General features: G+C 41.5%; 25 non-coding genes across 25 annotated transcripts; all 25 read right to left on the bottom strand.

Moving 5' to 3' along the window:
* Positions 1–9,457: 9,457 nt before the first annotated feature.
* On the bottom strand, positions 9,458–9,670 carry LOC134025727 (small nucleolar RNA U3). Its single transcript, XR_009931238.1, has one exon. It is a non-coding gene; the product is annotated as a small nucleolar RNA U3 (small nucleolar RNA).
* Positions 9,671–10,076: 406 nt separating this feature from the next.
* Positions 10,077–10,288, bottom strand: LOC134025522 (small nucleolar RNA U3). The gene has a single exon (XR_009931039.1). It is a non-coding gene; the product is annotated as a small nucleolar RNA U3 (small nucleolar RNA).
* Positions 10,289–10,694: 406 nt separating this feature from the next.
* LOC134025667 (small nucleolar RNA U3) lies at positions 10,695–10,906 on the bottom strand. Its single transcript, XR_009931180.1, has one exon. It is a non-coding gene; the product is annotated as a small nucleolar RNA U3 (small nucleolar RNA).
* Positions 10,907–11,312: 406 nt separating this feature from the next.
* Positions 11,313–11,525, bottom strand: LOC134025779 (small nucleolar RNA U3). Its single transcript, XR_009931288.1, has one exon. It is a non-coding gene; the product is annotated as a small nucleolar RNA U3 (small nucleolar RNA).
* Positions 11,526–11,931: 406 nt separating this feature from the next.
* On the bottom strand, positions 11,932–12,143 carry LOC134025654 (small nucleolar RNA U3). Its single transcript, XR_009931168.1, has one exon. It is a non-coding gene; the product is annotated as a small nucleolar RNA U3 (small nucleolar RNA).
* A 406-nt stretch (positions 12,144–12,549) lies between these two features.
* On the bottom strand, positions 12,550–12,762 carry LOC134025683 (small nucleolar RNA U3). The gene has a single exon (XR_009931195.1). It is a non-coding gene; the product is annotated as a small nucleolar RNA U3 (small nucleolar RNA).
* A 406-nt stretch (positions 12,763–13,168) lies between these two features.
* On the bottom strand, positions 13,169–13,381 carry LOC134025730 (small nucleolar RNA U3). The gene has a single exon (XR_009931241.1). It is a non-coding gene; the product is annotated as a small nucleolar RNA U3 (small nucleolar RNA).
* A 406-nt stretch (positions 13,382–13,787) lies between these two features.
* On the bottom strand, positions 13,788–14,000 carry LOC134025688 (small nucleolar RNA U3). Its single transcript, XR_009931201.1, has one exon. It is a non-coding gene; the product is annotated as a small nucleolar RNA U3 (small nucleolar RNA).
* Positions 14,001–14,406: 406 nt separating this feature from the next.
* On the bottom strand, positions 14,407–14,618 carry LOC134025767 (small nucleolar RNA U3). The gene has a single exon (XR_009931277.1). It is a non-coding gene; the product is annotated as a small nucleolar RNA U3 (small nucleolar RNA).
* A 406-nt stretch (positions 14,619–15,024) lies between these two features.
* On the bottom strand, positions 15,025–15,237 carry LOC134025692 (small nucleolar RNA U3). The gene has a single exon (XR_009931205.1). It is a non-coding gene; the product is annotated as a small nucleolar RNA U3 (small nucleolar RNA).
* Positions 15,238–15,643: 406 nt separating this feature from the next.
* On the bottom strand, positions 15,644–15,855 carry LOC134025576 (small nucleolar RNA U3). The gene has a single exon (XR_009931091.1). It is a non-coding gene; the product is annotated as a small nucleolar RNA U3 (small nucleolar RNA).
* A 406-nt stretch (positions 15,856–16,261) lies between these two features.
* On the bottom strand, positions 16,262–16,473 carry LOC134025521 (small nucleolar RNA U3). The gene has a single exon (XR_009931038.1). It is a non-coding gene; the product is annotated as a small nucleolar RNA U3 (small nucleolar RNA).
* Positions 16,474–16,879: 406 nt separating this feature from the next.
* LOC134025623 (small nucleolar RNA U3) lies at positions 16,880–17,091 on the bottom strand. The gene has a single exon (XR_009931137.1). It is a non-coding gene; the product is annotated as a small nucleolar RNA U3 (small nucleolar RNA).
* A 406-nt stretch (positions 17,092–17,497) lies between these two features.
* Positions 17,498–17,710, bottom strand: LOC134025613 (small nucleolar RNA U3). Its single transcript, XR_009931128.1, has one exon. It is a non-coding gene; the product is annotated as a small nucleolar RNA U3 (small nucleolar RNA).
* Positions 17,711–18,116: 406 nt separating this feature from the next.
* Positions 18,117–18,329, bottom strand: LOC134025712 (small nucleolar RNA U3). The gene has a single exon (XR_009931224.1). It is a non-coding gene; the product is annotated as a small nucleolar RNA U3 (small nucleolar RNA).
* Positions 18,330–18,735: 406 nt separating this feature from the next.
* LOC134025823 (small nucleolar RNA U3) lies at positions 18,736–18,947 on the bottom strand. The gene has a single exon (XR_009931329.1). It is a non-coding gene; the product is annotated as a small nucleolar RNA U3 (small nucleolar RNA).
* Positions 18,948–19,353: 406 nt separating this feature from the next.
* Positions 19,354–19,565, bottom strand: LOC134025822 (small nucleolar RNA U3). The gene has a single exon (XR_009931328.1). It is a non-coding gene; the product is annotated as a small nucleolar RNA U3 (small nucleolar RNA).
* A 406-nt stretch (positions 19,566–19,971) lies between these two features.
* On the bottom strand, positions 19,972–20,183 carry LOC134025821 (small nucleolar RNA U3). The gene has a single exon (XR_009931327.1). It is a non-coding gene; the product is annotated as a small nucleolar RNA U3 (small nucleolar RNA).
* A 406-nt stretch (positions 20,184–20,589) lies between these two features.
* LOC134025820 (small nucleolar RNA U3) lies at positions 20,590–20,801 on the bottom strand. The gene has a single exon (XR_009931326.1). It is a non-coding gene; the product is annotated as a small nucleolar RNA U3 (small nucleolar RNA).
* Positions 20,802–21,207: 406 nt separating this feature from the next.
* LOC134025634 (small nucleolar RNA U3) lies at positions 21,208–21,419 on the bottom strand. The gene has a single exon (XR_009931147.1). It is a non-coding gene; the product is annotated as a small nucleolar RNA U3 (small nucleolar RNA).
* Positions 21,420–21,825: 406 nt separating this feature from the next.
* On the bottom strand, positions 21,826–22,038 carry LOC134025574 (small nucleolar RNA U3). Its single transcript, XR_009931089.1, has one exon. It is a non-coding gene; the product is annotated as a small nucleolar RNA U3 (small nucleolar RNA).
* Positions 22,039–22,444: 406 nt separating this feature from the next.
* On the bottom strand, positions 22,445–22,656 carry LOC134025778 (small nucleolar RNA U3). The gene has a single exon (XR_009931287.1). It is a non-coding gene; the product is annotated as a small nucleolar RNA U3 (small nucleolar RNA).
* A 406-nt stretch (positions 22,657–23,062) lies between these two features.
* Positions 23,063–23,274, bottom strand: LOC134025819 (small nucleolar RNA U3). The gene has a single exon (XR_009931325.1). It is a non-coding gene; the product is annotated as a small nucleolar RNA U3 (small nucleolar RNA).
* A 406-nt stretch (positions 23,275–23,680) lies between these two features.
* Positions 23,681–23,893, bottom strand: LOC134025573 (small nucleolar RNA U3). Its single transcript, XR_009931088.1, has one exon. It is a non-coding gene; the product is annotated as a small nucleolar RNA U3 (small nucleolar RNA).
* A 406-nt stretch (positions 23,894–24,299) lies between these two features.
* On the bottom strand, positions 24,300–24,511 carry LOC134025627 (small nucleolar RNA U3). The gene has a single exon (XR_009931141.1). It is a non-coding gene; the product is annotated as a small nucleolar RNA U3 (small nucleolar RNA).
* Between the last annotated feature and the right edge of the window lie 166 nt (positions 24,512–24,677).

Raw genomic sequence — 24,677 nt, 5'->3', positions numbered from 1 at the left:
CCTGCTCTAATTCATCCCAAAGGTGTTGTATTGGGTTGAGGTCAGGACTGTGTGCAGGCCACTCAAGTTCGTCCACACCAATCTCGCTCATCCATGTGTTTATGGGCCTTGCTTTGTGCACTGTTGCACAGTCATGTTAGAACAGGAAGGGGCCATCTCCAAACTGTTCCCACAAAGTTTGGAGCATGAAATTGTCAAAATGTTGGTGAATTATTGCATTTCAGGAAATTAACTTATGGGTAGGAAATATTTAATGGATTGGGCTCGGCGGGGTATTTTGTCATCCATCCATTCCTACTCCATGCTCTTGATTATGTAATTGACCTACAGGTACATCTTCTAGGCTATGTTTATTTGTTTTAATTTTCTAATGTGAGTCAGTGGCTTGGCAGTATTTTAACAGTAAGGTTTGGTTATTTGTGTTAAACTGTGATGATTCTTTTGGTGAAACATGAATTTAAAGTAAAAACCATTTGCAAGATAAATTGTTCTCAATTGGTCTTAATTTGTATTTATAGTCGAGTCCGTTTCTCTGTTTACATTTTACAGACTTAAATTTGAATGTAGACAGTGTAAATTGAATAAAGTTAAATAATGGATGTCTAAATATTTTTTTTAAGTACAGAGATTGGTGTTTTGAGAATCCTAACCATTTCAATATTTTCTTAAAGGTATGTATACTAGAACTGTTGAGTATGAAGTAATGATAATGTAAGACTATGAAATTGTTAAGCAGTAGTGTGGTATGTTACATTTCATAGTTTTTGATGGTTTTTCTATGTGTTTTTTAGATGCCATGTTCCAGCAAGAGATCCAGGGACCAAGGATCCACTGTTGAGGTTAGACTTCCTTGTGGGAAAAAATGCTAAACCAGTGTGTTTAAGTGATAAGATTAATTGAGAAAAATGAATGTGAATGAGCATTTTTAACAACGTCTTTGTTACGGACCCATGTTTAAAATGTCCTAATTCAGTCTGTATAGTTGTGGTTGTGTGTTTTTTCTTTTCTCCCCTCTTTCTTTCTATTCGCTGCATGCAGGTATGGTCTAGTCAGCGTTTGTTGGCGGTTGGCTATCAGTCTCCCTATCTCGTGATTGGCAATCAGCCGCGCACTTCCAATCAGCGGTTTAGTTGTCAACATAAAATTACCACACTGGTCAGCTGTTTCAGAGATTGCTTTGGAAAGTTGCTTGTTTAGAGAGTTGTCAAGTCAGAGAGACTTCTTGTTGAAATCATTGTAAATGTTGTTATTATTTTGTTAGAATGGTTTGCTTCATAGTGAACCCTTTTAATAGAGCAGTTAGTGGTGCAGCGTTTAATTGGTAAGAGAGATTCAGTGAATTGTAGCTGCAGTGCAGCCATAGACAAACACAGAATAGACAAGGAAGTCAAACAAAAGCCCAGTGTAAAATGTATGCCGCGCGTGTCTCTACTTTGTGTACAAATCTGACGCAGCATGCCGTAACATTCTTACACTTTAGCTTTCAAACAGAAACCTGTGCAGAAAGCACTCACCACCAGCAACAGATCTATAGCACGCAAACTTGGTGTTGATGAAAAGCACATTAAGGAATGGTTAAGTCAGCTACCTCGCCATATTGTATACAATATGTATAACTATCTATAGGCCTGAATGCAATTGTCGCAATTGCATTATAATAATGTATAATTTTTTTTCAAGCAATGTCTTAATTTAGAATTATATAATTGTATTCAGAATTATTACGTGACTTTATTTTGAAGGCCTTTTGGGACGCTCATGAGTGAGAGAGTCGACAACCTAACAGCAAGCGAAGCACAGACAATTTAAAGCTCTGATAAAAGTTTCAAGTTCAAGTTTATTATCATATACTCATAAACAGCATTTATAAGTAATAAAATTCTTTGTGCTCAATGTCCGTTCAACTTGCAGAATAAAAAAATTAAATACTAAAGAATGGGGAAAAAGGGTAGAAAAAATAAGAAAAATTGTAGTGCAAAAAGATATTTCAAGGACAGTTCAGCATCCTGATGGCATGTGTGAGAAAACTATCCCTGTATCTGCTGGTACAGGACCTTATACTCTTGTATCGCCTTCCAGAAGGCAGGAGGGAGAAAAGACTGTGGCAGGGATGACTAGGGTCAGAAATGATCCACTTGGCCTTTCTCCTGCACCGCTGGCTGTAAAGGTCCTGAATGGATGGTAATGCAGTCCTTGTAATACGCTGTGCAGATATGACCACTCTTTGTAGTGTCTTCCTGTCCTGGGCAGTGCTGTTGCCAAACCATGTTGTAATGCCACCAGTCAGTATGCTCTCAATGGTGCACCGGTAAAAATTGGTCAGTATAGTGCAGTCCATGCCAAATTTCCACAGTCGCCGCTGAAAAAAGAGCCTCTGTTTCGCTGTCCTTGTAACCACACCAATATGGTGGTCCAGCTCAGATCCTCACTGATGTTGATACCAAAAAATCTGAAACTTTTGACTCTCCACAGCTGTGCCCGCGATGTGAATGGGTGCATGTTCTCCCTGCAGCCGCCTGTAGTCCACTATCAACTCCTTGGTTTTTGCTACATTAAGCAACAGGCTGTTATGCTGACACCAGGATGTCATTGTTGCCACCTCTGCTCTGTAGGCAGACTCATCACCATTCTTGATGCAGCCGATAATGGTGGTGTCATCAGCAAACATAATGATAGTGTTGGACCTTTTTGTGGCTGCACAACCATAGGTGAACAGAGAGTACAACAGTGGGCTTAACACACAACTCTGTGGGGCACCAGTGCTGAGTGTTAGACTGGTGGGGTGATGTTACCTAGCCGTACTGCCTGTGTCCTGTCCAGCTGCACATGGAAGGACTGATGTTCCGGTCCTGTAGTTTTATGATGAGCCTGGATGGTACTATGGTGTTGAAAACGGAGCTGAAGTCGATGAAGAGCATCCGCACGTATATGTTGTCCTGATCCAAGTGAAAGAGAGCAGTGTTCAAGGCCAAAGCTACAACATCATCTGTAGACCTGTTCGGCCTATATGCAAACTGGAGTGGGTCTAATGCAGGTGACAGGCAGGATGTAATGTGGTCTTTGACTAACGTCTCAAAGCATTTCATCACAACAGGGCGGTAATCATTGAGACAGCTCACTGATGGTTTCTTAGAGACTGGGATGATGGTGGCCCCCTTGAACCTATTGGGGACGACAGACTGCGACAGGGAGAGGTTAAAGATGTCAGTGAACACCTCTGCCAGTTCAGGAGCACAGGCCTTGAGAACACAGCCAGGGATGTTGTCAGGTCCTGGAGCTTTATGCACATTCACTCTAAGTGATAAGTTTAAGGTTGTTATAGAGGTTGTTAGCAATCTAAGGAAACCTCTATTCCCTTGTGTAGGCTACAGCATGCAGCCAACAAAGTATGTTGTTTTGTGTCTGTATTTGACTTTGGTGAATGTTATTTACATGCTGCGCATGTCATTGCATGTTCATATTAAGCTAATGTGGTCTTTATTTTCTCATTACAGCGTGAGTTTAGTTTTAACGGTGGATTTGGAGAAAAAGCTTCAAATAAATCTGTAGCAAGAAAGACACTTGTGCCTGCCAGTGTTTCATGGGATAATAGTATGCTACACTTGTAAATTACTTGTGTAATAAATACTGTGTTTTAATTTAACCAATTAAATAACCGTTTTCTGACTTTTTGGGGGAGGCGTTTAATCGAAGGTGCCATTTATTACACAATGTTCATTTTTGGTGCAGCGTTTATTCAAGGTCAACGTTTAATCAAAGAAAAACTGTAGTTTTCTTCCCAGCATGGGAAGGCCAAAGGATGTTTACAATTGTAGTAGGCCATTGATATGTTTTAAAAGTTCAGGGATGTAATTTGTTGGATAAGAAGCCCCCATCCCCCACTCCAGAGACAATTGATGACAGAGAGGTGCTGACATTAAGTTAAACATAGTCATGCGTTAAAGAGTAGAGTAAAAAATAGAGACAAAATGTGTACATGGATGTTGAAACTCAGTGCTCTGAGTTTGTGCATGTCAGTTTAGACAAATGTAGCCTTTTCAACCTCTAGGTTTAATTCTCTCTTTTATACATTTAAAGTTGGATTTGACATTTAACAGACATTTAATCATTTAGCAAGTTGTTTGACTCAAAAACCATAACGAAGTACATATGGTGTAAAAAATCTGCAATCAAATTTGGCGAAATTGCTAGCTTGGATGTTATCTTTACATATAGATGGGTTGGTGGTTACAAACAATGAGGATGCGCACGCAGCTTCAAGGCAGAACAATGCCTACCATTTCACCTCTAGTGTATATGTTCCCACCCCCCCCCCCTTCTGAATAAAGTTAGATGGATCTGATTTGTTGATATCTGTTGCTATGAAAACCATTTTAGCCAAGCTAACTAACATTGTTTTTAGACAGCTGACATTACCATTCAATCACTAACAAAACACGAATAGAAATACTTTGCTAACAGTCCTCACGTGTAATCAAAAGCTTGTAGTGAGATCACATGCATGACCCCCCGAGACAAGCTTTCATGTTTGCATCGCTAGCATCTCGTCATATTACACAGCAGGAAGACAGCTAGATAATAAATATTGTAGCGTCAGCGCCCTTGGGTACCCAGCATGCAGTGCACACCAAAAACGCAAATAGTTGTGGAAAATAGTTTGGTTACAACAGCTGTGCAAGGGATTTCAGTTGTTGTGTTCGTTCACTTAAATGTGTGTAATGTTATTGTTTTTTACTTAAGATAATACTGTTGGTCACCCTACACCATGTTGTGTAGTTTAATGGGATCAGAGAGTCTGACCATGACAAAGTATTGTTAAGCTGCTGTACCATCACAAGGTACACTTGCTAACAGCTGGACATTAGCTATACCTTGGTCCAGTTCCCTACATGACTCTTGACAGTTGTTTGACTGAGACTCTAGAGAGAGCTCATTCAGGTAGAGTTCTAATAGCCATGGTCTTCTAACCAGTTTCAGTTTTGAAAACAGTGTGACTGTGTATGGTATGTTTTTTGGGCTACTTCTAATACTCATACGGCTGCCGCATTTATGCCTTGGCATGACCTGCGCTGGGAAAGAGGGAAACAGCATGGATGGGGAAAGTGTGTGGGCAGAGCAAGCAGTAGTAGTACATAACCTACACACTTCCTTTAGTGAAGTGTATCCTCACTTTCATGAAGTTAATGTTGTAATCAAAGCTTTTAAAGAATGGATCTCTGCATGATGGGCCTGACCAGAGCACAGGTGGCCTGACAGAACACGCTTCAAAGTTGTCACTTTCAAAAGGGTGGCATTTTAACCCTGTCAGTCCAAAATGTCTAAAAGTTGGTACGCATGCCTTATTGCCAATGGGGAACAAAGAAGTCTCAAGAACCCATAATGTCGGCAGCATGGATATTTCTCTACAGTGACAATTTGTGAAGAATTTCAAAAAATGACTTCAAATCAGCCATTGATCCAATTGTCTTGAAATGTTGTGTACATGTATGAAATACATGTCTGTGTCATGTTAATTTTGTAATGGTTTGCAATGCTGAGGAGGAACCCGCCATTGCTGCCTGCAGCTATATTTAGGGTTCCTCCGGTAGGAGAACCCTATTGTTATTGGTGGTATTATTATTTTTTACCCATGGGAGTCAATGGCAGCCCCTAGACCAGTACCGTAAAAAGTTGTGAAATTTGGCATGTTGAAACTGCAGACCATTAGTAACTACCATACCAAACATGGGCCATGTGAGACAATAGGTGGCTCTACAGGCCACGCCCCAATATGTCAATTTTCAAATTGATGCCATTTGCAGGCCATAAGTCCCAAAATTCTGAAATTCATTACATATGCCTTATTTCTCATGAGGAATAAAAAAGCCTCAAGAAGCTATAACGGCCACCATATTGGATTTGTCTGTACAATAAAGATTAAGGAAACGCGTTTTTTCCCTACTCCTCCTACATTTTTGGTCGAATTTTCTTCAAAATTGCCATAGATGATATCCAGACTGAGCCTCACAAAAGTTATCGTAGGGATTTCTGATTTTCAAAACCGTTTGTCCGGTAGAGCCAATCAAAATCTGCAACAAAGCAACCAAACAGGACGTTTGGTCAAATCTCAGCAAATCTTTGAGATATCAACACCAAACTTGGTATGTCACGTGGAAGACACTACAACATGTTAACATGTGCAAAGGCAACTTCATACCTCTAAAAATGATTGATATAAAGCAAATTGAATTTATTGCTAATGCTAAAATAATGCTTTACACATCCGCCGGCCAAAAACTGATACTCTGATTCAATCACTAGTTCATATGAAGACTCTTGAGAATGTTGAGTACACAAATCTGAGAAAAAGTTGACTGTAACATGAAAACTCGATTTTTAGTGAATATTTGAAACATGCATGCTTGGCTAATTTCTAGGGCTGTTTCCCCAAATCCTCTCTCCCTTTGCTCCTGTGCGCGCGTGCTCCACATTCTCTCACACACAAGGGGCCAGAGCCCCTTGACACACGCATGCTTTCTTGAAAATGTGTGCTGACCAAGCCCCCACCCTCGTTTTTTAGCCCCTGTTTCATTTCGCTTCCAATCGCAGCTCGCTGTTACGAATACAAATTATTTTTCGGCGGCCATTGTTGTTTCCCGTGTCCCGTGAAAGTCGTCTCCCGTGAAAGCCGTGTTGGAGGCAGCCACTTTCGGTAAGTCCTGGTTTTACACATTTTAAGCTAGAATTAATGATTGGGTTTGTGAAAGTACACTACTCTTGAATTATGGTGAAGGTTTAGCACTTTTAGACCTTATAGATCGTGATTCTGAAGTGACGGAAAACCAAACTCGAAAAGTAGCTACTGTAGCTCTAGCTTTTTTCCTCTGTGTTTTTAATTAGTGAGTCATTTTGCATCTCGGCGAATTGTTCATCAAAAAGGTCGAGGAGAGCAGCCTTTAGGAGAAAAAGCAATTCCCCACAGACCTGTCGGCTCATAATGGTGATTTTTGGCGTGAAAGTCTTTGTAATAAGCCTATGCGGCAGGGAGACTTTTTCAAGGCGAGCCTGTTTCATTCGTCATATGCCCTGAGAAAGCGACCTACGTTAGCCAGGCTAGTTTTGCCAATTTCGGTAAGTCAGGCTATTTAAAGGTCTCTTACAGTCAGAATCACTGTTTACAAGCAAAGGTCGAGCTGGTCTTTTGTCAGATGTGTATATATTGACCAGTTTAGAGGTAAATACTCTTGCCAGAGCCTGGAATCGAACCTGTGTTTTGAGTGACTGCATGGGTCTCCATGACGTCAACACATTTGGATTCAAGTTCAAGTAATGACACTGCATTTCACAGTCAAAACTGAAGTCTGTATCAAGTGTAGATGGGAAAAGCTTCATTTTTCACAACTGACATGGACCCTTTCTTCACTTTGACAGGTCTGGAGGGTCATGCAGAGGCCTGCTCAACAGAGTTCAACAGAGGATGCAACAGACTCGAGGATGGTGAGATCCACACAGACCCCTTGCTGGACTACCCCTCTCTAGCTGGACAGCTTCTCTTCAGCCCTGACCCCAGAACAGCTTGATCCAGCTGGCCTGCCTGCCTGCAGGCCCTGCTTGCCCCTGCCTGCCAGCCCTCCAGAGACAGTCACCTCACAGACACAGTAGCTCTGCAGCCTGCTTTTTTGAGGACATTGATGAAAAAGGACAAGCCAGCATTACTTTGATGAAAGTCTAAATGTTTAATCCTTTCCATGTGCCAGTATGCCAAGCTGCTGACTTTGTGTCTTAAGTGATGAAACTAGTTCAAGTGATAGACTTTTGACCTGAATCCAATGATTATTCATCTGAATAAAAACCACTCAAGAAAAGTACTGCTTCTTGGAGCATTTGTGCTCCACATCAGTACATCTCACACATTTGCCTTTGTTTCCATGGGATTCATTGAATTGTTAGTTTCTGCTCCACCATTTCCACCCTAGTGTAATAATAAGTATAATTTAGGACAGCAATTACATTTTTGTGTTATCCTTCCGCATTACACACATTTAGTCAATGTTCTTAAACTCAACCGATTATTGTCATTTTACCATACTGTTCATATTGAACAGACATCAGTGTTTACTTGGAAAGATGACTGTATATTTCCACTTTTGATTTGTATTTCCATCGTAAGTTTGGTCTTTAATTTCATTTGGAAGTGGTATTAAAAGGTCTTACATTTAACTTGTTTATACCTGTAGACACCCTGTGAAGCCCCCACTGCAGAGACAGTTGGTGACAGAGAGGTGCAGACATTAAGTTAAACATGCCTTAACCCTCGTGCTGCCTTCGGGTCACATGACCCAAAGGTTCATAACGAACCATCGTTGTGTTTACCCAATTTTACCCAATACAAAAACAAATTAAAATAATTTTCTTTTAACCTTTGCAATGTGGGGGGTCTGAGACAGCCCAACGGTTAAAAGAAAATGCTTCACTTTGTCTTTGTATGCGGTAAATCTGTCGCAATACGACGGTGGGTCACAATGACTGATGGGTCAGAATGACCCGAAGATAACACAAGGGTTAAGAATAGAGTAACAAATAGAGACTAAATGTGTAAATGGCTGTTGAAACTGAGTTGGTGCATGTCAGTTTAGGCAAAGGTAACCTTTTAAACCTCTAGGTTTAAAACAAATTCAGATTTGATTGGAACTCTCTTTTATACATTTATAGTTGGATTTGACATTTAATTCATTTAGCAAGTTGTTTAACTCAAACAACCATAACACGGTACATATGGTATACAATGCTGCAGTCAGATTTGGCGAAATTGTTAGCTTGGATGTTATCTTTACATATAGATGGGGTCTTGTTGATGCGCACGCAGCTTCAAGGCAGAAAGACGCGTTCCATTTCACTTTTACTGTACCTACACCTTTAATGTTCCCGCCATCCCCCCATTTCTGAATAAAGTTCGACTGATCTGATTTGTTGATTTCTGTTGCTATGAAAACCAGTTTAGCCAAGCTAACTAACATTGTTTTTAGCTAGCTTGCATTACCATTCAATTGCTAACAAAACATTAGTAAAAATAGCTTGCTAATCGGGCAGAACTTGAACTCGGGCAGGAGACTCTGAGACCTCAGCGCACCACTAGCATCTCGTCATATCACGCAGTCGGAGCACAGCTAGATAATCAGCGTCAGCGCTCTTGGGTACCCAGCATGCAGTGCGGCATGTTAAAAAAACAACAGCTATTGGCCGGGTTTCCCAGATTCGTTAAGAAGCTCTTAACGCTAAGAGCTTCTTAAGAGCGTTCTAAGAACGCTCTAGAACGCTCTTAGAACGCTCCTAAGAAGCTCTTAGCGTTAAGAGCTTCTTAACGAATCTGGGAAACCCGGCCAATAACATTACAAACATCTAACTGAACGAACACAACAACTGAAATCCCTTGCGTAGCTGTTGTTTTTTTAACATGCCGCACTGCATGCTGGGTAAATCCACTCAGAACATGATCCTTTCGTCCAAGTTCCATTCAAGAACTTGGAACAGTCATCAATGGTGGTAGGACAGTGAACACAGCCACACCTTTCCACCAGATTCCTGTTCAGAAAGGAACATCTGCATCTTCATCATAGATAGTGAGACCACTCCTTAGAAACACATTTCTCAAAGAACAACCTATAGAAACGATCCCTGAAAGTATAGTCTTGGTTGTTGGACTGGGAACAACATGGCCTTATATCTTGAGGAGAACATATGCACCACTGGGTTCCAAAGCCAATTGAATCGTCGACATCTGTAACAATCAATTATGCTAAAGCCGCGACACGTGGAATGTGTCTCTTGGTCAAAGACATTTCACGCAGAGTTCTGAAATCTTCCACATGACCAAATTTTGCATAGAGAACTAAATTGTTCATTTGTATCCGTGGATTCCTTGCATACAGAGAACCAAATTCAGCTAAACTTGGCACGGATATAAGTATTGATTAACATCAAGGCCGTTGTTGCAATCCCTCCACATCCCAGCAGCGTCGCAAATTGCACATTCCAGCGCATCATAAGACAGATGCAAACATTACTGTGACTGACTTTGCTTGAACAATCAATGTAAATCCACTCAGAACATGATCCTTTCGTCCAAGTTCCTTTCAAGAACTTGGAACAGTCATCAATGGTGGTAGGACAGTAAACACAGCCACACCTTTCCACCAGATTCCTGCTCAGAAAGGAACATCTGCATCTTCATCATGGATAGTGAGACCACTCCTTAGAAACACATTTCTCAAAAATAAACTATAGAAATGATCCCTGAAAGTATAGTCTTGGTTGTTGGACTGGGAACAACCTGGCTTTATATCTTGAGGAGCACATACGTACCACTGGGTTCCAAAGCCAATTGAATGGTCGACATCTGTAACAATCAATTATGCTGAAGCCGCGACACGTGGAATGCGTCTCTTGGTCAAAGACATTTCACGCAGAGTTCTGAAATCTTCCACATGACAACATTTTTCATAGAGAACTAAATTGTTCATTTGTATCCGTGGATTCCTTGCATACAGAGAACCAAATTCAGCTAAACTTGGCACGGATACAAGTATTGATCAACATCAAGGCCGTTGTTGCAATCCCTCCACATCCCAGCAGCATCGCAAATTGCACATTCCAGCGCATCATGAGACAGATGCAAACATTACTGTGACTGACTTTGCTTTAACAATCAATGTAAATCCACTCAGAACATTATCCTTTCGTCCAAGTTCCATTCAAGAACTTGGAACAGTCATCAATGGTGGTAGGACAGTAAACACAGCCACACCTTTCCACCAGATTCCTGCTCAGAAAGGAACATCTGCATCTTTATCATGGATAGTGAGACCACTCCTTAGAAACACATTTCTCAAAAATAAACTATAGAAATGATCCCTGAAAGTATAGTCTTGGTTGTTGGACTGGGAACAACCTGGCTTTATATCTTGAGGAGCACATACGCACCACTGGGTTCCAAAGCCAATTGAATGGTCGACATCTGTAACAATCAATTATGCTAAAGCCGCGACACGTGGAATGTGTCTCTTGGTCAAAGACATTTCACGCAGAGTTCTGAAATCTTCCACATGACAAAATTTTGCATAGAGAACTAAATTGTTCATTTGTATACGTGGATTCCTTGCATACAGAGAACCAAATTCAGCTAAACTTGGCACGGATCTAAGTATTGATCAACATCAAGGCCGTTATTGCAATCCCTCCACATCCCAGCAGCGTCGCAAATTGCACATTCCAGCGCATCATGAGACAGATGCAAACATTACTGTGACTGACTTTGCTTGAACAATCAATGTAAATCCACTCAGAACATGATCCTTTTGTCCAAGTTACATTCAAGAACTTGGAACAGTCATCAACGGGGGTAGGACAGTGAACACAGCCACACCTTTCCACCAGATTCCTGCTCAGAAAGGAACATCTGCATCTTCATCATGGATAGTGAGAACACTCCTTAGAAACACATTTCTCATAGAACAACCTATAGAAATGATCCCTGAAAGTATAGTCTTTGTTGTTGGACTGGGAACAACCTGGCTTTATATCTTGAGGAGCACATACGCACCACTGGGTTCCAAAGCCAATTGAATGGTCGACATCTGTAACAATCAATTATGCTAAAGCCGCGACACGTGGAATGTGTGTCTTGGTCAAAGACATTTCACGCAGAGTTCTGAAATCTTCCACATGACAAAACGTTGCATAGAGAACTAAATTGTTCATTTGTATCCGTGGACTCCTTGCATACAGAGAACCAAATTCAGCTAAACTTGGCACGGATCTAAGTATTGATCAACATCAAGGCCGTTGTTGCAATCCCTCCACAACCCAGCAGTGTTGCAAATCGCACAGTCCGGCGCATCATGAGACAGATGCAAACATTACTGTGACTGACTTTGCTTGAACAATCAATGTAAATCCACTCAGAACATGATCCTTTCGTCCAAGTTCCATTCAAGAACTTGGAACAGTCATCAATGCTGGTAGGACAGTGAACACAGCCACACCTCTCCACCAGATTCCTGCTCAGAAAGGAACATCTGCATCTTCATCATGGATAGTGAGACCACTCCTTAGAAACACATTTCTCAAAAACAAACTATAGAAATAATCCCTGAAAGTATAGTCTTGGTTGTTGGACTGGGAACAACCTGGCTTTATATCTCGAGGAGCGCATACGCACCACTGGGATCCAAAGCCAATTGAACGGTCGACACCTGTAACAATCAATTATGCTAAAGCCGCGACACGTGGAATGTGTCTCTTGGTCAAAGACATTTCACGCAGAGTTCTGAAATCTTCCACATGACAAAACGTTGCATAGAGAACCAAATAGTTTGTTTGGATCCGTGGATTCCTTGCATACAGAGAACAAAATTCAGCTAAACTTGGCACGGATATAAGTATTGATCAACATCAAGGCCGTTATTGCAATCCCTCCACATCCCAGCAGTGTCGCAAATTGCACATTCCAGCGCATCATGAGACAGATGCAAACATTACTGTGACTGACTTTGCTTGAACAATCAATGTAAATCCACTCAGAACATGATCCTTTCGTCCAAGTTCCATTCAAGAACTTGGAACAGTCATCAATGGTGGTAGGACAGTGAACACAGCCACACCTTTCCACCAGATTCCTGCTCAGAAAGGAACATCTGCATCTTCATCATGAATAGTGAGACCACTCCTTAGAAACACATTTCTCAAAGAACAACCTATAGAAATGATCCCTGAAAGTATAATCTTGGTTGTTGGACTGGGAACAACATGGCTTTATATCTTGAGGAGCACATACGCACCACTGGGTTCCAAAGCCAATTGAATGGTCGACATCTGTAACAATCAATTATGCTAAAGCCGCGACACGTGGAATGTGTCTCTTGGTCAAAGACATTTAACGCAGAGTTCTGAAATCTTCCACATGACAAAACGTTGCATAGAGAACTAAATTGTTCATTTGTATCCGTGGATTCCTTGCATACAGAGAACCAAATTCAGCTAAACTTGGCACGGATATAAGTATTGATCAACATCAAGGCCGTTGTTGCAATCCCTCCACATCCCAGCAGCGTCGCAAATTGCACATTCCAGCGCATCATGAGACAGATGCAAACATTACTGTGACTTACTTCGCTTGAACAATCAATGTAAATCCACTCAGAACATGATCCTTTCGTCCAAGTTCCATTCAAGAACTTGGAACAGTCATCAATGGTGGTAGGACAGTGAACACAGCCACACCTTTCCACCAGATTCCTGTTCAGAAAGGAACATCTGCATCTTCATCATAGATAGTGAGACCACTCCTTAGAAACACATTTTTCAAAGAACAACCTATAGAAAAGATCCCTGAAAGTATAGTCTTGGTTGTTGGACTGGGAACAACATGGCTTTATATCTTGAGGAGCACATACGCACCACTGGGTTCCAAAGCCAATTGAATGGTCGACATCTGTAACAATCAATTATGCTAAAGCCGCGACACGTGGAATGCGTCTCTTGGTCAAAGACATTTCACGCAGAGTTCTGAAATCTTCCACATGACCAAATTTTGCATAGAGAACTAAATTGTTCATTTGTATCCGTGGATTCCTTGCATACAGAGAACCAAATTCAGCTAAACTTGGCACGGATATAAGTATTGATTAACATCAAGGCCGTTGTTGCAATCCCTCCACATCCCAGCAGCGTCGCAAATTGCACATTCCAGCGCATCATAAGACAGATGCAAACATTACTGTGACTGACTTTGCTTGAACAATCAATGTAAATCCACTCAGAACATGATCCTTTCGTCCAAGTTCCATTCAAGAACTTGGAACAGTCATCAATGGTGGTAGGACAGTAAACACAGCCACACCTTTCCACCAGATTCCTGCTCAGAAAGGAACATCTGCATCTTCATCATGGATAGTGAGACCACTCCTTAGAAACACATTTTTCAAAGAACAACCTATAGAAAAGATCCCTGAAAGTATAGTCTTGGTTGTTGGACTGGGAACAACATGGTTTTATATCTTGAGGAGCACATACGCACCACTGGGTTCCAAAGCCAATTGAATGGTCGACATCTGTAACAATCAATTATGCTAAAGCCGCGACACGTGGAATGCGTCTCTTGGTCAAAGACATTTCACGCAGAGTTCTGAAATCTTCCACATGACCAAATTTTGCATAGAGAACTAAATTGTTCATTTGTATCCGTGGATTCCTTGCATACAGAGAACCAAATTCAGCTAAACTTGGCACGGATATAAGTATTGATTAACATCAAGGCTGTTGTTGCAATCCCTCCACATCCCAGCAGCGTCGCAAATTGCACATTCCAGCGCATCATAAGACAGATGCAAACATTACTGTGACTGACTTTGCTTGAACAATCAATGTAAATCCACTCAGAACATGATCCTTTCGTCCAAGTTCCATTCAAGAACTTGGAACAGTCATCAATGGTGGTAGGACAGTAAACACAGCCACACCTTTCCACCAGATTCCTGCTCAGAAAGGAACATCTGCATCTTCATCATGGATAGTGAGACCACTCCTTAGAAACACATTTCTCAAAAAAAAACGATAGAAATGATACCTGAAAGTATAGTCTTGGTTGTTGGACTGGGAACAACCTGGCTTTATATCTTGAGGAGCACATACGTACCACTGGGTTCCAAAGCCAATTGAATGGTCGACATCTGTAACAATCAATTATGCTAAAGCCGCGACACGTGGAATGTGTCTCTTGGTCAAAGACATTTCACGCAGAGTTCTGAAATCTTCCACATGACAAAACGTTGCATAGATAACCAAATAGTTTGTTTGGATCCGTGGATTCCTTGCATACAGAGAACCAAATTCAGCTAAACTTGGCACGGATATAAGTATTGATCAACATCAAGGCCGTTGTTGCAATCCCTCCACATCCCAGCAGCGTCGCAAATTGCACATTCCAGCGCATCATGAGACAGATGCAAACATTACTGTGACTTACTTTGCTTGAACAATCAATGTAAATCCACTCAGAACATGATCCTTTCGTCCAAGTTACATTCAAGAACTTGGAACAGTCATCAACGGTGGTAGGACAGTGAACACAGCCACACCTTTCCACCAGATTCCTGCTCAGAAAAGAACATCTGCATCTTCATCATGGATAGTGAGAACACTCCTTAGAAACACATTTCTCAAAGAACAACCTATAGAAATGATCCCTGAAAGTATAGTCTTTGTTGTTGGACTGGGAACAACCTGGCTTTATATCTTGAGGAGCACATACGCACCACTGGGTTCCAAAGCCAATTGAATGGTCGACATCTGTAACAATCAATTATGCTAAAGCCGCGACACGTGGAATGTGTCTCTTGGTCAAAGACATTTCACGCAGAGTTCTGAAATCTTCCACATGACAACATTTTTCATAGAGAACTAAATTGTTAATTTGTATCCGTGGATTCCTTGCATACAGAGAACCAAATTCAGCTAAACTTGGCACGGATCTAAGTATTGATCAACATCAAGGCCGTTATTGCAATCCCTCCACATCCCAGCAGCGTCGCAAATTGCACATTCCAGCAAATCATGAGACAGATGCAAACATTACTGTGACTTACTTTGCTTGAACAATCAATGTAAATCCACTCAGAACATGATCCTTTCGTCCAAGTTCCATTCAAGAACTTGTAACAGTCATCAATGGTGGTAGGACAGTGAACACAGCCACACCTTTCCACCAGATTCCTGTTCAGAAAGGAACATCTGCATCTTCATCATAGATAGTGAGACCACTCCTTAGAAACACATTTCTCAAAAATAAACTATAGAAATGATCCCTGAAAGTATAGTCTTGGTTGTTGGACTGGGAACAACCTGGCTTTATATCTTGAGGAGAACATATGCACCACTGGGTTCCAAAGCCAATTGAATCGTCGACATCTGTAACAATCAATTATGCTAAAGCCGCGACACGTGGAATGTGTCTCTTGGTCAAAGACATTTCACGCACAGTTCTGAAATCTTCCACATGACCAAATTTTGCATAGAGAACTAAATTGTTCATTTGTATCCGTGGATTCCTTGCATACAGAGAACCAAATTCAGCTAAACTTGGCACGGATATAAGTATTGATTAACATCAAGGCCGTTGTTGCAATCCCTCCACATCCCAGCAGCGTCGCAAATTGCACATTCCAGCGCATCATAAGACAGATGCAAACATTACTGTGACTGACTTTGCTTGAACAATCAATGTAAATCCACTCAGAACATGATCCTTTCGTCCAAGTTCCTTTCAAGAACTTGGAACAGTCATCAATGGTGGTAGGACAGTAAACACAGCCACACCTTTCCACCAGATTCCTGCTCAGAAAGGAACATCTGCATCTTCATCATGGATAGTGAGACCACTCCTTAGAAACACATTTCTCAAAAATAAACTATAGAAATGATCCCTGAAAGTATAGTCTTGGTTGTTGGACTGGGAACAACCTGGCTTTATATCTTGAGGAGCACATACGTACCACTGGGTTCCAAAGCCAATTGAATGGTCGACATCTGTAACAATCAATTATGCTGAAGCCGCGACACGTGGAATGCGTCTCTTGGTCAAAGACATTTCACGCAGAGTTCTGAAATCTTCCACATGACAACATTTTTCATAGAGAACTAAATTGTTCATTTGTATCCGTGGATTCCTTGCATACAGAGAACCAAATTCAGCTAAACTTGGCACGGATACAAGTATTGATCAACATCAAGGCCGTTGTTGCAATCCCTCCACATCCCAGCAGCGTCGCAAATTGCACATTCCAGCGCATCATGAGACAGATGCAAACATTACTGTGACTGACTTTGCTTTAACAATCAATGTAAATCCACTCAGAACATTATCCTTTCGTCCAAGTTCCATTCAAGAACTTGGAACAGTCATCAATGGTGGTAGGACAGTAAACACAGCCACACCTTTCCACCAGATTCCTGCTCAGAAAGGAACATCTGCATCTTCATCATGGATAGTGAGACCACTCCTTAGAAACACATTTCTCAAAAATAAACTATAGAAATGATCCCTGAAAGTATAGTCTTGGTTGTTGGACTGGGAACAACCTGGCTTTATATCTTGAGGAGCACATACGCACCACTGGGTTCCAAAGCCAATTGAATGGTCGACATCTGTAACAATCAATTATGCTAAAGCCGCGACACGTGGAATGTGTCTCTTGGTCAAAGACATTTAACGCAGAGTTCTGAAATCTTCCACATGACAAAACGTTGCATAGAGAACTAAATTGTTCATTTGTATCCGTGGACTCCTTGCATACAGAGAACCAAATTCAGCTAAACTTGGCACGGATCTAAGTATTGATCAACATCAAGGCCGTTATTGCAATCCCTCCACATCCCAGCAGCATCGCATATTGCACATTCCAGCGCATCATGAGACAGATGCAAACATTACTGTGACTGACTTTGCTTGAACAATCAATGTAAATCCACTCAGAACATGATCCTTTCGTCCAAGTTCCATTCAAAAACTTGGAACAGTCATCAATGGTGGTAGGACAGTGAACACAGCCACACCTTTCCACCAGATTCCTGCTCAGAAAGGAACATCTGCATCTTCATCATGGATAGTGAGACCACTCCTTAGAAACACATTTCTCAAAGAACAACCTATAGAAATGATCCCTGAAAGTATAGTCTTGATTGTTGGACTGGGAACAACCTGGCTTTATATCTTGAGGAGCACATACGCACCACTGGGTTCCAAAGCCAATTGAATGGTCGACATCTGTAACAATCAATTATGCTAAAGCCGCGACACGTGGAATGTGTCTCTTGGTCAAAGACATTTCACACAGAGTTCTGAAATCTTCCACATGACCAAATTTTGCATAGAGAACTAAATTGTTCATTTGTATCCGTGGATTCCTTGCATACAGAGAACCAAATTCAGCTAAACTTGGCACGGATATAAGTATTGATTAACATCAAGGCCGTTGTTGCAATCCCTCCACATCCCAGCAGCGTCGCAAATTGCACATTCCAGCGCATCATAAGACAGATGCAAACATTACTGTGACTGACTTTGCTTGAACAATCAATGTAAATCCACTCAGAACATGATCCTTTCGTCCAAGTTCCATTCAAGAACTTGGAACAGTCATCAATGGTGGTAGGACAGTAAACACAGCCACACCTTTCCACCAGATTCCTGCTCAGAAAGGAACATCTGCATCTTCATCATGGATAGTGAGACCACTCCTTAGAAACACATTTTTCAAAGAACAACCTATAGAAACGATCCCTGAAAGTATAGTCTTGGTTGTTGGACTGGGAACAACATGGCCTTATATCTTGAGGAGAACATATGCACCACTGGGTTCCAAAGCCAATTGAATGGTCGACATCTGTAACAATCAATTATGCTAAAGCCGCGACACGTGGAATGTGTCTCTTGGTCAAAGACATTTCACGCAGAGTTCTGAAATCTTCCACATGACCAAATTTTGCATAGAGAACTAAATTGTTCATTTGTATCCGTGGATTCCTTGCATACAGAGAACCAAATTCAGCTAAACTTGGCACGGATATAAGTATTGATTAACATCAAGTCCGTTGTTGCAATCCCTCCACATCCCAGCAGCGTCGCAAATTGCACATTCCAGCGCATCATAAGACAGATGCAAACATTACTGTGACTGACTTTGCTTGAACAATCAATGTAAATCCACTCAGAACATGATCCTTTCGTCCAAGTTCCATTCAAGAACTTGGAACAGTCATCAATGGTGGTAGGACAGTAAACACAGCCACACCTTTCCACCAGATTCCTGCTCAGAAAGGAACATCTGCATCTTCATCATGGATAGTGAGACCACTCCTTAGAAACACATTTCTCAAAAATAAACTATAGAAATGATCCCTGAAAGTATAGTCTTGGTTGTTGGACTGGGAACAACCTGGCTTTATATCTTGAGGAGCACATACGTACCACTGGGTTCCAAAGCCAATTGAATGGTCGACATCTGTAACAATCAATTATGCTGAAGCCGCGACACGTGGAATGCGTCTCTTGGTCAAAGACATTTCACGCAGAGTTCTGAAATCTTCCACATGACAACATTTTTCATAGAGAACTAAATTGTTCATTTGTATCCGTGGATTCCTTGCATACAGAGAACCAAATTCAGCTAAACTTGGCACGGATCTAAGTATTGATCAACATCAAGGCCGTTATTGCAATCCCTCCACATCCCAGCAGCGTCGCAAATTGCACATTCCAGCACATCATGAGACAGATGCAAAAATTACTGTGACTTACTTTGCTTGAACAATCAATGTAAATCCACTCAGAACATGATCCTTTCGTCCAAGTTCCATTCAAGAACTTGGAACAGTCATCAATGGTGGTAGGACAGTAAACACAGCCACACCTTTCCACCAGATTCCTGCTCAGAAAGGAACATCTGCATCTTCATCATGGATAGTGAGACCACTCCTTAGAAACACATTTCTCAAAAATAAACTATAGAAATGATCCCTGAAAGTATAGTCTTGGTTGTTGGACTGGGAACAACCTGGCTTTATATCTTGAGGAGCACAGACGTACCACTGGGTTCCAAAGCCAATTGAATGGTCGACATCTGTAACAATCAATTATGCTGAAGCCGCGACACGTGGAATGCGTCTCTTGGTCAAAGACATTTCACGCAGAGTTCTGAAATCTTCCACATGACAACATTTTTCATAGAGAACTAAATTGTTCATTTGTATCCGTGGATTCCTTGCATACAGAGAACCAAATTCAGCTAAACTTGGCACGGATCTAAGTATTGATCAACATCAAGGCCGTTATTGCAATCCCTCCACATCCCAGCAGCGTCGCAAATTGCACATTCCAGCGCATCATGAGACAGATGCAAACATTACTGTGACTGACTTTGCTTGAACAATCAATGTAAATCCACTCAGAACATGATCCTTTCGTCCAAGTTCCATTCAAGAACTTGGAACAGTCATCAATGGTGGTAGGACAGTAAACACAGCCACACCTTTCCACCAGATTCCTGCTCAGAAAGGAACATCTGCATCTTCATCATGGATAGTGAGACCACTCCTTAGAAACACATTTCTCAAAAATAAACTATAGAAATGATCCCTGAAAGTATAGTCTTGGTTGTTGGACTGGGAACAACCTGGCTTTATATCTTGAGGAGCACATACGCACCACTGGGTTCCAAAGCCAATTGAATGGTCGACATCTGTAACAATCAATTATGCTAAAGCCGCGACACGTGGAATGTGTCTCTTGGTCAAAGACATTTCACGCAGAGTTCTGAAATCTTCCACATGACAACATTTTTCATAGAGAACTAAATTGTTCATTTGTATCCGTGGATTCCTTGCATACAGAGAACCAAATTCAGCTAAACTTGGCACGGATCTAAGTATTGATCAACATCAAGGCCGTTATTGCAATCCCTCCACATCCCAGCAGCGTCGCAAATTGCACATTCCAGCACATCATGAGACAGATGCAAAAATTACTGTGACTTACTTTGCTTGAACAATCAATGTAAATCCACTCAGAACATGATCCTTTCGTCCAAGTTCCATTCAAGAACTTGGAACAGTCATCAATGGTGGTAGGACAGTAAACACAGCCACACCTTTCCACCAGATTCCTGCTCAGAAAGGAACATCTGCATCTTCATCATGGATAGTGAGACCACTCCTTAGAAACACATTTCTCAAAAATAAACTATAGAAATGATCCCTGAAAGTATAGTCTTGGTTGTTGGACTGGGAACAACCTGGCTTTATATCTTGAGGAGCACAGACGTACCACTGGGTTCCAAAGCCAATTGAATGGTCGACATCTGTAACAATCAATTATGCTGAAGCCGCGACACGTGGAATGCGTCTCTTGGTCAAAGACATTTCACGCAGAGTTCTGAAATCTTCCACATGACAACATTTTTCATAGAGAACTAAATTGTTCATTTGTATCCGTGGATTCCTTGCATACAGAGAACCAAATTCAGCTAAACTTGGCACGGATCTAAGTATTGATCAACATCAAGGCCGTTATTGCAATCCCTCCACATCCCAGCAGCGTCGCAAATTGCACATTCCAGCGCATCATGAGACAGATGCAAACATTACTGTGACTGACTTTGCTTGAACAATCAATGTAAATCCACTCAGAACATGATCCTTTGGTCCAAGTTCCATTCAAGAACTTGGAACAGTCATCAATGGTGGTAGGACAGTAAACACAGCCACACCTTTCCACCAGATTCCTGCTCAGAAAGGAACATCTGCATCTTCATCATGGATAGTGAGACCACTCCTTAGAAACACATTTCTCAAAAATAAACTATAGAAATGATCCCTGAAAGTATAGTCTTGGTTGTTGGACTGGGAACAACCTGGCTTTATATCTTGAGGAGCACATACGCACCACTGGGTTCCAAATCCAATTGAATGGTCGACATCTGTAACAATCAATTATGCTAAAGCCGCGACACGTGGAATGTGTCTCTTGGTCAAAGACATTTAACGCAGAGTTCTGAAATCTTCCACATGACAAAACGTTGCATAGAGAACTAAATTGTTCATTTGTATCCGTGGATTCCTTGCATACAGAGAACCAAATTCAGCTAAACTTGGCACGGATCTAAGTATTGATCAACATCAAGGCCGTTATTGCAATCCCTCCACATCCCAGCAGCGTCGCAAATTGCACATTCCAGCGCATCATGAGACAGATGCAAACATTACTGTGACTTACTTTGCTTGAACAATCAATGTAAATCCACTCAGAACATGATCCTTTCGTCCAAGTTCCATTCAAGAACTTGGAACAGTCATCAATGGTGGTAGGACAGTAAACACAGCCACACCTTTCCACCAGATTCCTGCTCAGAAAGGAACATATGCATCTTCATCATGGATAGTGAGACCACTCCTTAGAAACACATTTCTCAAAAAAAAACCTATAGAAATGATCCCTGAAAGTATAGTCTTGGTTGTTGGACTGGGAACAACCTGGCTTTATATCTTGAGGAGCACATACGCACCACTGGGTTCCAAAGCCAATTGAATGGTCGACATCTGTAACAATCAATTATGCTAAAGCCGCGACACGTGGAATGTGTCTCTTGGTCAAAGACATTTCACGCAGAGTTCTGAAATCTTCCACATGACAACATTTTTCATAGAGAACTAAATTGTTCATTTGTATCCGTGGATTCCTTGCATACAGAGAACCAAATTCAGCTAAACTTGGCACGGATATAAGTATTGATCAACATCAAGGCCGTTGTTGCAATCCCTCCACATCCCAGCAGCGTCGCAAATTGCACATTCCAGCGCATCATGAGACAGATGCAAACATTACTGTGACTGACTTTGCTTGAACAATCAATGTAAATCCACTCAGAACATGATCCTTTCGTCCAAGTTCCATTCAAGAACTTGGAACAGTCATCAATGGTGGTAGGACAGTGAACACAGCCACACCTTTCCACCAGATTCCTGCTCAGAAAGGAACATCTGCATCTTCATCATGGATAGTGAGACCACTCCTTAGAAACACATTTCTCAAAAATAAACTATAGAAATGATCCCTGAAAGTATAGTCTTGGTTGTTGGACTGGGAACAACCTGGCTTTATATCTTGAGGAGCACATACGCACCACTGGATTCCAAAGCCAATTGAATGGTCGACATCTGTAACAATCAATTATGCTGAAGCCGCGACACGTGGAATGCGTCTCTTGGTCAAAGACATTTCACGCAGAGTTCTGAAATCTTCCACATGACAACATTTTTCATAGAGAACTAAATTGTTCATTTGTATCCGTGGATTCCTTGCATACAGAGAACCAAATTCAGCTAAACTTGGCACGGATCTAAGTATTGATCAACATCAAGGCCGTTATTGCAATCCCTCCACATCCCAGCAGCGTCGCAAATTGCACATTCCAGCGCATCATGAGACAGATGCAAACATTACTGTGACTGACTTTGCTTGAACAATCAATGTAAATCCACTCAGAACATGATCCTTTCGTCCAAGTTCCATTCAAGAACTTGGAACAGTCATCAATGGTGGTAGGACAGTAAACACAGCCACACCTTTCCACCAGATTCCTGCTCAGAAAGGAACATCTGCATCTTCATCATGGATAGTGAGACCACTCCTTAGAAACACATTTCTCAAAAATAAACTATAGAAATGATCCCTGAAAGTATAGTCTTGGTTGTTGGACTGGGAACAACCTGGCTTTATATCTTGAGGAGCACATACGCACCACTGGGTTCCAAATCCAATTGAATGGTCGACATCTGTAACAATCAATTATGCTAAAGCCGCGACACGTGGAATGTGTCTCTTGGTCAAAGACATTTAACGCAGAGTTCTGAAATCTTCCACATGACAAAACGTTGCATAGAGAACTAAATTGTTCATTTGTATCCGTGGATTCCTTGCATACAGAGAACCAAATTCAGCTAAACTTGGCACGGATCTAAGTATTGATCAACATCAAGGCCGTTATTGCAATCCCTCCACATCCCAGCAGCGTCGCAAATTGCACATTCCAGCGCATCATGAGATAGATGCAAACATTACTGTGACTTACTTTGCTTGAACAATCAATGTAAATCCACTCAGAACATGATCCTTTCGTCCAAGTTCCATTCAAGAACTTGGAACAGTCATCAATGGTGGTAGGACAGTAAACACAGCCACACCTTTCCACCAGATTCCTGCTCAGAAAGGAACATATGCATCTTCATCATGGATAGTGAGACCACTCCTTAGAAACACATTTCTCAAAAAAAAACCTATAGAAATGATCCCTGAAAGTATAGTCTTGGTTGTTGGACTGGGAACAACCTGGCTTTATATCTTGAGGAGCACATACGCACCACTGGGTTCCAAAGCCAATTGAATGGTCGACATCTGTAACAATCAATTATGCTAAAGCCGCGACACGTGGAATGTGTCTCTTGGTCAAAGACATTTCACGCAGAGTTCTGAAATCTTCCACATGACCAAATTTTGCATAGAGAACTAAATTGTTTATTTGTATCCGTGGATTCCTTGCATACAGAGAACCAAATTCAGCTAAACTTGGCACGGATATAAGTATTGATCAACATCAAGGCCGTTGTTGCAATCCCTCCACATCCCAGCAGCGTCGCAAATTGCACATTCCAGCGCATCATAAGACAGATGCAAACATTACTGTGACTGACTTTGCTTGAACTATCAATGTAAATCCACTCAGAACATGATCCTTTCGTCCAAGTTCCATTCAAGAACTTGGAACAGTCATCAATGGTGGTAGGACAGTAAACACAGCCACACCTTTCCACCAGCTTCCTGCTCAGAAAGGAACATCTGCATCTTCATCATGGATAGTGAGACCACTCCTTAGAAACACATTTCTCAAAAATAAACTATAGAAATGATCCCTGAAAGTATAGTCTTGGTTGTTGGACTGGGAACAACCTGGCTTTATATCTTGAGGAGCACATACGCACCACTGGGTTCCAAAGCCAATTGAATGGTCGACATCTGTAACAATCAATTATGCTAAAGCCGCGACACGTGGAATGTGTCTCTTGGTCAAAGACATTTAACGCAGGGTTCTGAA

Source organism: Osmerus eperlanus, chromosome 8 (genome assembly GCF_963692335.1).
Source record: "Osmerus eperlanus chromosome 8, fOsmEpe2.1, whole genome shotgun sequence".
NCBI lineage: Eukaryota > Metazoa > Chordata > Actinopteri > Osmeriformes > Osmeridae > Osmerus > Osmerus eperlanus.
Note: the sequence above shows the minus strand (reverse complement) of the source record. Positions and strands in the feature narration are given on the sequence as shown.